Consider the following 13,828-nt stretch of genomic DNA (forward strand, 5'->3'; position numbering starts at 1 on the left):
GAGTCTTAAAATTAACATCAGTTTTGAAAAATAGCCTGATATCTATAGGCTGCTGTCAACAAGGATATCACCTGCTCTCTATCAGGTAAGCACTGAACTTGTAGCAGTGACTTAATAGATCTCTGCGCTCAGAATTCACATGTTGCTTTGGGGAGTTTCAGGAGTTGTTTTGGCACTGATGGGTAAGTAATAAATGAATTTTAAAAATAAGCAACAAAAACATTGGGCAGCTATGTGCACAATGCAAATAAGAAAATAGGTGACCTGCTAATGAGTGTCAGGACATCTCTTTGGCCAGCTGGTTGGAGAACCTTGCTGTGGAAGGGATGGTTATCTGAGATCTGACTAAAGCGCAGGGGACAGCCCGGCAAAAACTGGGATCTTGGCATTACCACCAGACAGCATATCCTTTCCATTTTACTCAGTGCTTCCTACCCTTTGGTTTTGATCGTACGTCTGTCCTATAAAGATTTTTATATTAATGTAATGAATTGCTTAAACATTTCATAGCTTTTAAATAGCACTTGGGTGGAATAAAAGACTCATGAGATAATTTATTCCCCTAGGACGGAGGAGGGATAAACAAGCCTTTTTATACTGTGATAGCAGACTGGTTTGGTAAATATAAGGCCTTAATTATTATGCTTTAAGCAACAACTTAATTTGCTTCAGGCTAGTTCTTAGCTTGTAAGTGGGGTTCATCCTTTGATATATCATGTTGCTATTTTTGTGCTTGTCATTTTGCTCTCAGTTTCTCTCATCAAAAAGCATTTACTGCTCACTTCCATGGAATCCCTGTGCTGGTGTTGATACGGTGGGCTGCAGATGCACATTAACTTTTATCTTTAAATTGGGTACACTTTTCAAGGAGTATGGGGCATAGATGGTTTGAGGGAGCCAATTTGTAGATCTTTAAATTCCCCATGTACTTTTCCTAACATTGTTCCGCCTAAGAATATGTTTATGATGGAGGTGCAGGGTCTGCCCCCCGCTTCTCGTTCACTGTTGGCCTTCTCACACTATTAAGAAAGAAAGGCATACTGCTCTATCTCAGATCTCACAAAGGTCCTTGGATATAAAAACACCAGGGCGCCAAAGGGCAAAATTGAAAAGATTGGTGTCTGTGTGAAGATAGTGGATGACTAAGTGATACTATCTCACATAATGATAGATAAAAGTTCCTTTTGCAATTCAAGTAGTTTCCATTTTTTTTTTGCTCTCATGAAACTGAGTGAAGAACCTAATTGATTTGTTTGCTGATTGACTAATATACTATTAAGTATATTTTTGGTGGTATATGACTGTTATCTTTTTTTTAACGTCGTTCAAAAATTTTTGAAGAATTGAGAGACAATTGCTCTAACAAGATTTCCATTCTCCTCTTCTCATTTATGTGAAACAGGTTTCTCACCATTTAACTTTATGAAAACTAAAAGTAGGGATAGAATTAGTGCCGAACACTATTTCATCCTGACGATAAGTAATAGTCATTGCATGGAAATGTGAACTAATTGAAGAAGAAAAACCTCACCCATCTCTTTTCTAATTTTTTAACTTTATTTTTTAATGAGTTCAGGATTATACAGTATGAGTTCAGAAATATATACAGTATGCCGTGTTATAATACCTTTGTGGCTCTATGATAAAAATAACTCAGGGACATATGGAATTCAAGCTAATTTGCGTAACTGTCACAAGAAAAAAAGCTTTGAATGTATTTCTGAAATAAGTATTTTCATTTAATTGCAGAATCTCAAAACAGCATTAGATGTTGGCCTTGTTTTATTTTTTTTTTTTTGTTTTAAAAACGTTTATTTAGGGCGCCTGGGTGGCTCAGTCATTAAGTGTCTGTCTTCGGCTCAGGTCATGATCCCAGGGTCCTGGGATCGAGTCCCACATCGGGCTCCCTGCTCGGCAGGAAGCCTGCTTCTCCCTTTCCCACTCCCCCTGCTTGTGTTCCTGCTCTCGCTGTCTCTCTCTCTGTCAAATAAATAAATAAAATCTTTAAAAAAAAAAAAAGGTTATTTAAACACTAAGCTAGCTAAAAACACTTTTTGAAAGGTTGAAACACAATTGATATAGAAAAGGCTTTCCCTCTAATCTCAATTTAACATAAATGGAAGAGGTGAAGGGGGAAAGGTAGACAATTTCTTCAGCAGCATACATGGCTAAATCCATCAACCACCTTAAACTGGAATGTCCATTACTGATCCCATTAAAAAGTATTGGGCAAATATCCAAAGTTACCCACTTCATAAACCAGAAGACAACAATTTTAGGGTTACGATAAGTAAAATATTTTTGAAACACTTCAAAAACTTATCATTAAACTAGGGGAATCATCTCTTACTTGTAAAAAAGAAAGGTATAAGAGAAAGTAAAAGACATTTAAACTAAACTGATTTTTAATCCTTTGAACAAAAGAAATGAAAAATAATGGTTAATTAGCTAAGCTTTGTGCTCTAACCAAACTAATTAATTATGGTGATTTTAAATGGCAACAGCCCACCTGACTGGGTAGTTTGACAGTTTTGAATACTTTTGCAATGATTTTTCTTAAAATGCAAACTTGCTCTCGCAGTTTCTCTCATCAAAAAGCATTTACTGCTCACTTCCATGGAATCCCTGTGCTGGTGTTGATAAATGATCCGGTCATACAATGTTCATCTTATGCATTCTGCATCTTTTTGCCAATCCTGTAGCTAAGGATCTTGTTCCAATCAATCTTAGTTGTGTAATTGGCAACTGTCAAGGTAAAACTTTGAAAGTAGTGTTTGACGCCTTCTGATAATTCTCAGTGGTAGTGGTCTGGTATTCATTTTCTGCAACTTCTACAGTCTTTATCAATTTTTTTGCAGTTTGTACTTCATTAGATGCTGTTAGGGAATCTTGTATATCTTTATGACTCACTAACTGAACATTACTATCTTCATAATAATGAACCTGAATTTTCAAGATGCCAACCACTTGAGTGGTTGAAAAAGTGATTCAAACTTCCACTCTGACCTCCAATGACCGTTCCAAAATTCTTTGCTTGGAACTGATGGCTTTCTATGCATACAATAATGGTTTTCTGTCCATCTATTTTTTTTTTTACCATATAACAATGCAGACCCCATTTGATAATGTTCTTTTTTTTAATTTTTAAAAAATTAAAAATTTTTTTATTATTATGTTATGTTAATCACCATACATTACATCATTAGTTTTTGATGTAGTGTTCCATGATTCATTGTTTGCGTATAACACCCAGTGCTCCATGCAATACGTGCCCTCTTTAATACCCATCACCAGGCTAACCCATCTCCCCACTCCCCTCCCCTCTAGAACCGTCAGTTTGTTTCTCAGAGTCCATAGTCTCTCATGGTTCGTCTCCCCCTCTCATTCCCCCCCCTTCATTCTTCCCTTCCTGCTACCTTCTTCTTCCTCTTCTTTTTTAACATATAATGTATTATTTGTTTCAGAGGTACAGGTCTGTGATTCAACAGTCTTACACAATTCACAGCGCTCACCATAGCACATACCCTCCCCAGTGTCTTTTATATATGCTCACAGAGCAGTTTTTACTGAAGTTCTCCATGTTTCAACTGTATTTTCTGCTTCATATGGTCTTGGATCAGTTGCTTCCTTTCTTAAGTGATCAAATTTGAAACAGATTCTGTTTTGGGGATCCAAAAACTCTCCATTTCCCAAGTCACCATGTTCTGTTATCAATATCTGATCTTCATAACCTTCAATTTTACTGGAGTAAACAGGTCCAAGTTATACTGTACAAACGCATGAGCTGCTCCTTCCCTAAGAGGATTATCATTATTAAGTGGTAACTGAACATCATTAAACACCTCATTAAATTCTCCAGGAGGGGCATGAATAATGAATTTTGCTGTTCTCTGTGCGCCCTCTCCTCATTAGACAACTGCTCCTCCAGATCTGCCATTTTCCTTCTGGCAACAAACCGGGCATTGGTGACTTGGTGGCAGGAGCCACCTGACTTCCCCTCACCCATCTCTTTAATACGGTTTTATTATGTTTAAGAATCTTTAAAATCAAAATTTGCAGTATATTTATATTTTAATTGATTGGTTAGTAATAATTGTAAAGAAAATGCAAACCAGAAGAAATTGTTTTAACACTTGAAGTCTTTTATTACAGAAAATACAGAGAAATTTAGTTTTAATTTATAGACAGATTTTTTTTGAGGAAAAATGTAACACTGTCCAGTAAAAGACTTTCAAACAGAAAATACATTACATTAGAAATAATTTGTGTTGGAGGAATCACCTTTTCTCAAGCCTTTGTCAAAGCTTACTGTACAGCTTCATTAATCAAGACAGTGCGGTACTAGCAGAGGGACAGACACAGATCATTGGAGTAGCATAGGGTTCCCAGGAATAGAGCCACATAAATATGCCTAATTAATTTTTGACAAAGAACCCAAAAGCAATTCAAAAGGAGGAGGAATTGCTTTTTAATGAGTGGTGCTGAAGCAATTAGACATCCATTGGCAAAAAAAAAAAGAACCTTTACCTAAATCTTATATAAAAATGAACTCAAAATATATCATAGACATAAATGGAAAACATAAAACTATAAAACTTCTGGAAAAAAAGTGAAGAAAATATTTGGCACCTACAACTAGGCAAAAAGCTCTTAGACTTGATGCCAAAAACATGATCCATAAAAGGAAAAATTGATAAATTTTATCTCATCAAAATTAAGATCGTCTACTCTGCAAATGATCTTGTTAAGAGGATGCAAAGACAAGCTATGGATGGAGAAAAAAATGTTTGCAAGCCACATATCTGACAAAGAACTAGTATCTAGAATATATAAAGAACTCTCAAAACTGTAAAAGACAATCAATCCAATTAGAAAATGGGAAAAAGATGTGCACAGACATTTCACTGAAGAGGATATACAGGTGGGAAATAAGCACGTGAAAAGATATTCAACCTCATTAGCCATTAGGGAAATGCAAATTAAAATTACAATGAGATATCACTGGAAGAGCTAAAATAAAAAATACTGACAACGCCAAATGTTGGCAAGGATGCAGAGAAGCTGAATCATTTATACATTGATGGTGGAAATATAAAATGATACAACCACTCTGGAAAACAATTTGGCAGTTTCTTAAAAAACTAACCATGCAACTACTATATAACCCAGCAATTAAACCCTTGAGCTTTTATCCCAGAGAAATGAAGACTTACTGCTGTGGACTGAATTGTGCCCTCCCCCCAATTCATATGTTGAAGCCCTAACCCCCCCAATGTGTGGTATTTGGAGATGTGGCCTTTAGGAGATAGAGTTAGATGAGGTCACAAGGTAGGGCCCTCATGATAGGATGATAAGAATGATACATTTAAGGTGATATAACAGCTTTATTTTAAAATACCAGTATTTACAATATGTTAGAAGTTACTCCTTTGCAACTACTTAAACTTACAGTGAAAAATTTTAGATGTCAATTTAAGAATGTGTGAGGGGATGTATGGTTTTCAAAATTTTCTTGGGGTTCTGCAAATAAAACTTGATTTCAATAATATATTACCCCTATTGATGAAGGGACTACATTTCAAAATTATATTTTAGAAGAAATCAAAATCTGGGGCTCCTGGGTGGCACAGTCTGTTAAGTATCTGACTCTTGATTTTGGTTCAGATTGTGATCTCAGGGTCATGGGATGGAGCCCTGCGTTGGGCTCCAGGCTCAGTGTGGAGTCTGCTTGAGATTCTTTCTCCCTCTCCTACTGCCCCTCCTACTCATGCTCTCTCTCTCTCTCTCAAATAAATAAATCTTAAAAAAAAAAAAAGTCAAAATCGTAATTGCCAGAGGTAGTTGAAATAAATATTAAAGAACCTGGGAGCTGCCAGTTAAGGTAGAATTAAAAAGGAAGAAGTGTTGTACTGTGTTTAGATGCTGTCATTGGCCTTTAATGCCTATTTTTTGAATAGTACAGGTGAGTTCAGTTGCTGTGTTCTAAACAGGCAAGAGAAAAAAAGAAAGGGAGGCAGAGGAAGGTTGTATTTTTAGCAGACTATGTTCGGGAGGGCAGAGGGACAAGAGATATTCATCATCCTAAAAGGACTACATCATCCTAAAAGGACTAAAAGGACTACTACCATTAGATGATGCATGATTTCAGACTTCCCCTTTCTACCTCCCAAAAAGAAAATCTCTTTATGTTTGATGATGTCCCAGTCTTAAGTAGGGGGTTAAACTTTCCATTTCACCATTAGCTGACTTAATATATACCAATACTTTGGGCTTAGCTAATGTTATAGTGTAAATTAACTGCAGTCACTTGATAAATATAAATTAATCTGATCATTTCCTAGTTAATAGAGGAGTGGAATGTGAAGGAAAGGGATATCATGGAATACAAGCGGGTGTTTGGGAAGGTAGGGAAGCAGAGTTATGCTTTGAAAGCTGCAAATAGAAGCAGAAAGTGAGGGGTGCCTGGGTGGCTCAGTTGGTTAAGCGACTGCCTTCGGCTCAGGTCATGATCCTGGATTCCTGGGATCGAGTCCCACGTCGGGCTCCCTGCTGAGCAGGGAGTCTGCTTCTCCCTGACCCTCTGACCCTCTTCCCTCTCGTGCTCTCTCTCATTCTCTCTCATTCGAATAAATAAATAAAATCTTTAAAAAAAAAAATAGAAGCAGAAAGTGAGGTATTTTGGTCTTGCTAATGGATTGCTTAACATGATTTATGAATATTTTGGTTAATATTTTAAAATACTGCTGACTGCTTTATTAAGGAATTTATATCTCTGAAGATTAATTAACCTAAAATAGATCCCATTAAATCAGATTAATATAAAAGTGGCCCATAGCTAGATCTATCAAATAAATTTGAAAGTCATTATGTTATGTAGACTTCCCTCCCCAAAGGTGATAGAAATTAACCATACAAAATGATAGTATTGGGTTATAGATGTCTTATATAGCAAGTATTTTTATTGAAGTGATTTTGAACTTAAAGAAAAGTGGAAAGAATTCTAATGTTATAAGATATTAAGATGAGTAATATGCTTTAGCATTTCAACCCGTGATCTGCCTTGTATCAAGCTCCTTTGTCTTTCTTAGCCTTATTTTTTTTATTTACTGGTGAGATGATAATGATGGTTGATAGGACAGTTCTTTCTTACCTCCCTAGTAACAGTATTTTCAGTAATAAAAGAGGAATGCTTTAGCTTCCTCATAAAATGTTATGATATCCAAAAATGAATAAACTTTTGAATGGCTTTTAAAAAGCATATTATGGCCGTCTACATTGTGTGCTTGCCTATTTTTTGAAGTCAGATTAGTGACATGGCCAATTTCTCCCTTCAACCTGTCTATTTCTCTTGGCATATGTTTATGACTACCTTGAAGAAATCAATGTATTTTTTCTTACTGAGAGTTGTTACTATATCCATTACATAAAGATTTCTCAAAATTGATAGACCAGTTATTTTTAAATTCTGTCATATTGAATATAGAAAATGTCATGTTGTATGATGATAAATGCTTTAACAAACTACAAAGTCGCAAAAAATTTCTTTTTCATTTTCAATTTTAAAATGGCATATTTGTGTTACCTAATGTGAAAAAGTTTCTTCTGATATTTTTGTAGAATTTCAAATAAGAAAACAGTTTACATTTTTACTTGAGGCAAGGGCATAGACAGAATAACACAATGGAGATATAGATCGATGCTATCTGCATGTGCTAAAGAGAGCTGTACAGTCTTCCTGTATGTATAAACACTTTCAAGAGGCAAGTAATAAATGTATGTCTAGGGACATGAAGGGATGCCCTTCATCTAAGTAGGTGGGTATAGCTTAGATTCTCACATCAGGCCGCCTCCATAGGGAAGTGGTACGGATTACAGCATCATCAGGAGGCTGCTTCGCCTAGTCTAGGTGTGGGAGAGGTGAAAGTAAGGAGTAGCCCTAGTTCATGATTTAAGATTATGACTCTGTATGAGAAACTCTAACACTCATTAAGTATACAGTTCTATAATATTGGCATGTTTTTACCTCTATTATAAAGAATGGCATTTAAGGTTAAATAATCTTCATGTTGAATAGTTCAAAAATAAACTTTGAAATTCCTTATAAATGAAGAATGATGGAACCACCCTCAGGTCAAGGTGTGATTTTTAACCCTGAGATGGACCTTTGACACAAACTGACAGTTACTTTTTAAATTTAGGGTTTTCCAAAGAAGAATGAGGGAAAGTGCTTATTTCTTCTTAGGTGCCATATCTGCAGCTTGGGAAGGCATCTGCTAAGTGATACTTTTCTGAACAGAGAAGTATCTGATTAGAGATTAGAAGCTAAGTACAGATCAATAGTCCAGTCAATCATGTTTCTTTTGCCAACCTAAACTTTATTAAAGCTTTACTAGCATCCATATTAAATAATCAATACTTGTCAGCATAACTTTTGAAAATAATATTCTCTAGAGGAAGATTTGAAGAAAAGCAGACACCTACACACAATCAAGAACCTTCTCACTGATCTTCATTTTTTACAAAATTGCTTAATCTCTCCCTGCTTCTTCCATTATGGCTTAAGTAGGAACACTCACTCTGACTTCTTGTCTCATTTGAGACCAGTCTGCTCAGATTTCTGCTGAGTTTTCCATGTAGCCAGTTGTGAAAAAGCTGTCAAACAACAAATAATCCTAAAACTTGTGTGGAACCACAAAAGACCCCAAGTAGCCAAAGCTATGACAAAGAAAAGCAAAGCTGGTGGCATCACAATTCCAGACTTAAAAGTTATATTACAAAGCGGTAGTGCTCAGAACAGTATGGTATTGGCACAAAAATAGACACATAGATCAATGGAATAGAATAGAAAACCCAGAAATAAGCCCACAATTATAAGGTCACCTTAATCTTCAACAAAGTAAATCTTTAAAAAAATAAACTAAGGTGGCTCAGGGGGCTAAACTTCTGACTCTTGGTTTCGGTTCAGGTCATGATCTCATGGGTCGTGAGATTGAGCCCTGTGTCAGTCTCCCCATTCAGCAGGGAGTCTGCTTAAGATTCTCTCCCTCTGCCCCTGCCCCCACTTGCGTGTGCTTGCATGCATGCACTCTCTCTCTCTCTCAAATAAGTAAATCTTTAAAAAAATAAACTCTTGGGACTACATCAAAATAAAAAGCTTCTGCATGGCAAAGGAAACAATCAACAAAACTAAAAGGCAACCTGTGAAATGGGGAAGATATTTGCAAATGACATATCTGATAAAGGGTTAGTATCCAAAATATATAAAGAACTTATAAAACTCAACACCTAGAAAACAATCGATTTTAAAAATGGACAGAAGACATGAACAGACATTTCTTCAAAGAAGGCATTCAGATGGCCAACAGACCCATGAAAAAATGTTCATTATCACTAATCAGGGAAATGCAGATCAAAACTACAAGGTGATATCACCTCACACCTGTCAGGATGGATAAAATCAATAACACAAGAAACAACAGGTGTTGGTGAAGATGTGGAAAAAAGGAAGACTTTTGCACTTGGGGAATGCAAACTGGTGCAGCCACAGTGGAAAACAGTATGGAGGTTTCTCAAAAAGTTAAAAATTGAACTACCCTATGATCCAGCAATTTCCTTACTGGGTATTTACCCCCAAAATACATAAACAGTAATTCAAAGGGATACATGCTCTGCTATGTTTATAGCAGTATTATTTACAATATCCAAAATATGGAAGCAGCCCAAGTGTCCATGGATGATGAATGAATAAAGAAGATGTGCCGTACACACACACACACAAATGGAATATTATTCAGCTATAAAAAGAATGAAATCTTGCCATTTGCAATGACATGTATGGAGCTAGAGAGTATAATGCTAAGCAAAATAAGTCAGAGAAAGACAAATACCATATGATTTCACCGATATGTGGAATTTAAAAAACAAAACAAGCAAAGGAGAAAAAAAAGAGTGAAACCAAGAAACAGACTTGTAACTATAGAGAACAAACTGATGGTTACCAGAGGGGAGGCGATTGGGGGGATGAGTTAAATAGGTGATAGGGACTGAGGAGTGCACTTGTCTTGATGAGCACTGGATGATGAATGGAATTGTTGAATCACTGTATTATACACCTGAAACTAATATAACATCGTATGTTAACTGGATTTAAAAATTTTTTTAAAAGCTGTTAAACATTTGTATTGTAGGTCTACTGGTGGCATGGGTTTTCTGTCTTACCTATTTTTCACTTAACAGCCCAGTCCCTCTATGAGTCTTTTTTTTTTTTAAGACTTTATTTATTTACTTGAGAGAGAGAGTGAGAGAGAGAGTACAGAGGGAGAGGGAGAAGCAGACTCCTACTGAGAGGGAGCCCTACGCTGGGCTCGATCCCTGGACCCCGAGATCATGACCTGAGCAAAAGGCAAATGCTCAAGAGACAGAGTCACCTGGGCGCCGCCCCCTCTATGAGTTTTTATTTAAAAGGGGGGGGTTTGGGGGCAGAGGGTTAGGAGGATGTTCTGTTCATATATAGCCTTCTAAAGTGATTAAGCAAAAGCCAACGAAGATTATCATCACCCCATGTTGTAAAGCCCCCAGGGATGACATAACAATGAGGCAGGGATAAAATGGTGGTTAAGGACGTCAGCTTGGGAGCCAGACACACCAGGATTTAGGTCCTGGCTCGACCACATTTGTGCTGTTTACTTTTAGACAACATACTTACCCTACATTTCCTTAGCTGAAAATCATGAAGATGATAAAATTATTTCATGGAGTGGTTAAGCGTCTGCCTTCGGCTCAGGTCATGATCCCAGGGTTCTGGGATCGAGTCCCGCATCGGGCTCCCTGCTAGGCGGGGAGCCTGCTTCTCCCTCTGCCTCTGCCTCTCTCTCTCTCTGACTTTCATGAATAAAAAAAAAAAAAACAACATTTAATAAAAAAAAATTTACAAAAAAAAATTATTTCATGGAGTTAGAAGAATGAAATGGAATAATATATGTAGTGCACCTTGCTCTTATAGCTCATAAAAGAACAATGATAAGAAGGGATAAGAAAATTATTGTTTTTCTAACACCTTTTTTTTTATATAAGATTTTATTTATTTATTTGAGAGAGAGAGAGAGCGCACAAGCAGGGGGAGTGGCAGGCAGAGGCAGAGGGAGATGCAGACTCCCCACAGAGCAAGGGGAGCCTGATGCGGGACTCGATCCCAGGACCCCAGGATCATGACCTGAGCCGAAGGCAGTCACTCAACCAACTGAGCCACCCAGGTGCCCTTTAACGCCTTTCTAAGAGAAAGAGCAAATTCCCTACCCTAGACTGTTACTAGATCTCTAATTTTTTGAAGCTGTGAATTTGCTAAAGGTTAATCTGCAATTGGGTTAAAATCAGTTTGGCTACTAACCCTTACAGTTTATTTTGGCATTTATTCGGGAGGGGCTGATTTTTTATGTGAAAGGTCAGAACCTTAACACAAAATAACAAGAAAAAGTACTGCTTCTTAACTTTTTACTGAAGTTTAAATGAATACGGAAAAATGCATATTTGATCAAGAAATAGGACCTTGAGGGTGCCTGTGTGGCTCAGATGGTTAAGTGTCTGCCTTCCACTCAGATCATGATCTCCAGTCCTGGGATTGGGCACCCAGCTCAGCAGGGAGTCTGCTTCTCCCTCTCCCTCTGCCTCTCCCCCTGCTTGTACTCTCTCTTTCTCTCAAATAAATAAATAAATCTTTTTTAAAAAGTTAAAAAAAAAAGAAATAGGACCTTGAGGGGTGCCTGGGTGGCTTAGTTGGTTAAGCATCTGACTCTTGAGTTCAGCTCAGGTCATGATCTCAGGGTTGTGAGACTGAGTCCCCTGTCGGGTTCCGTTGCTGGGCATGGAGCCTGCTTGAGATTCTCTCTCTCCCTCTCCTTCTGCTGCTCCCCGCTTAAAAAAAAAAAAAAAAAGAAATAGACCTTGTCAGCACTCTAGAAGCCCCCTGTATGTTCTCTTTTTGTCACTCCCACCCCCTGCAATGGTTACCACTATCCTGGCTTCTCATGGAAGAGATTAATTTTGTCTGTTACTGTGGTTTATATTTATGGACTCATGCCTTTTGGGTCTAACCTCTTTTGCTTAGCATTATATTTGTGAGACTCATCCTTATTGTCACATGTAATTATACCTATTCACTCTCATTGCTGTGTAGTATCTTTTTTTTTTTAAAGATTTTTTGTTTATTTCACAGAGAGAGACACAGCAAGAGAGGGAACACAAGCAGGGGGAGTGGGAGAGGGAGAAGCAGGCTTCCCGCTGAGCAGGAAGTCCAATGTGGGGCTCGATCCCAGGACCCTGGGATCATGACCTGAGCCGAAGGCAGACGCTTAACGACTGAGCCACCCAGGCGCCCCTGCTGTGTAGTATTTTATGTGTGATCATACTCCAACTTATTTATCCATTCTACTGTTAATGGATGTTTGGTTTGCGTCCAGTTTTTAGCTTTTACAAATACTGAAGCTGTGGACATTTTAGTACTTGTCTTTTGGTGAATATTTATAAGCATTTCTGTTGGAGTGGAATCGCTGGGTCATAGATTAGCCTACATTCAGTTTTAACAAATAATTAAAATCAGTTTTTGAAAAAGATTATATCAGTTCATACTACCAACAGTGTATGAGTATTCCATACATTGCTCCATATCCTCACCAATACTTGGTATACATCTTCATTTTAGATATTCTGATGTGTGTAGAATAATATCACATTGTGGTTTTAATTTGCATTTGCCTGATGACTAATGAAGCTGGACATCTTTTCAGTTTTATTTGCCATTTGGATAGCCTCTTCTGGAAAATCACACAAGTTTGTCTTTTGTTCACATTTCTGTTGTGTGGTCTCTATTTTTCTTATTGATTCACAGAAATTCTCTATGTAAAATCTATATGAATCATTTTCAGGTATATTATTGTTATATCTTCTTCCTTTTTGTGGGTTGTCATTTTGCTGGTGTCTCTTGATGGTGTCTCTTGATGAACATAAATTCTTAATGTAATCAAATTTATCAATTTTTTCTTCTGTGATTGAAGTTTTTAGGTTCTATTGAAGAGGATACAAATACTTCATTTACTCTGAAGTCACAAAGATATGTTTTTCTCTGAGCTTTATTGTCTTATCTTTCACACTTAGAATTGTAGTCCATTTGGGATCGATCTTTGTAAATGGTGTAATGAGAGGTTAAGATATTTTTCCCCCCAACTGGATAGTCAGATGACCTTTGCTGAGATTTTTCAAAAAGCAGCGTCATTCACTGCTAGAGTGAATTCCAATCCTAGCCCCAAAAGAGACTGAAGGAGCATTTTAAGACCTATTTTTCTTTCCTTGTTTAGTTAATCAAGTATGGATTGATGTGTTTATTTCTTTGCTCTGTTATTTCAATGTTATAAGATAATAAGAATTAGATAAAGGTCTTATCGTCAAGTTACCTGGAATTGTATTTTATTTTTTTATTTTTTTATTTTTTTTATTTTTTAAAGATTTTATTTATTTATTTGAGAGAGAGAATGAGATAGAGAGAGCATGAGAGGGGAGAGGGTCAGAGGGAGAAGCAGGCTCCCCGCTGAGCAGGGAGCCCGATGCGGGACTCGATCCAGGGACTCCGGGATCATGACCTGAGCCAAAGGCAGTCGCTTAACCAACTGAGCCACCCAGGAGCCCTGGAATTGTATTTTAAATGATGGAATAGGGGCGCCTGGGTGGCTCAGTTGGTAAAGCATCTGACTCTTGGTTTCGGCTCAGGGTCCTGAGATTGAGCCCCTCATCAGTCTCCACTCTCTGCGGGGAGTCTGCTTCTCTTTCCCTCTCCCTC

General features: G+C 37.3%; 1 protein-coding gene and 1 pseudogene across 2 annotated transcripts in view; one reads left to right on the top strand and one right to left on the bottom strand.

Moving 5' to 3' along the window:
* Positions 1-13,828, top strand: part of DIPK1A (divergent protein kinase domain 1A) — a 124,745-nt gene that overhangs the window by 19,872 nt on the left and 91,045 nt on the right. The window lies entirely within an intron of this gene.
* Positions 2,669-3,937, bottom strand: LOC118019139 (annotated as a pseudogene).

This window comes from Mirounga leonina, unplaced genomic scaffold (assembly GCF_011800145.1).
Source record: "Mirounga leonina isolate KUSES-001 unplaced genomic scaffold, KU_Mleo_1.0 Mir_173, whole genome shotgun sequence".
In the NCBI taxonomy this organism is placed as follows: Eukaryota; Metazoa; Chordata; class Mammalia; order Carnivora; family Phocidae; genus Mirounga; species Mirounga leonina.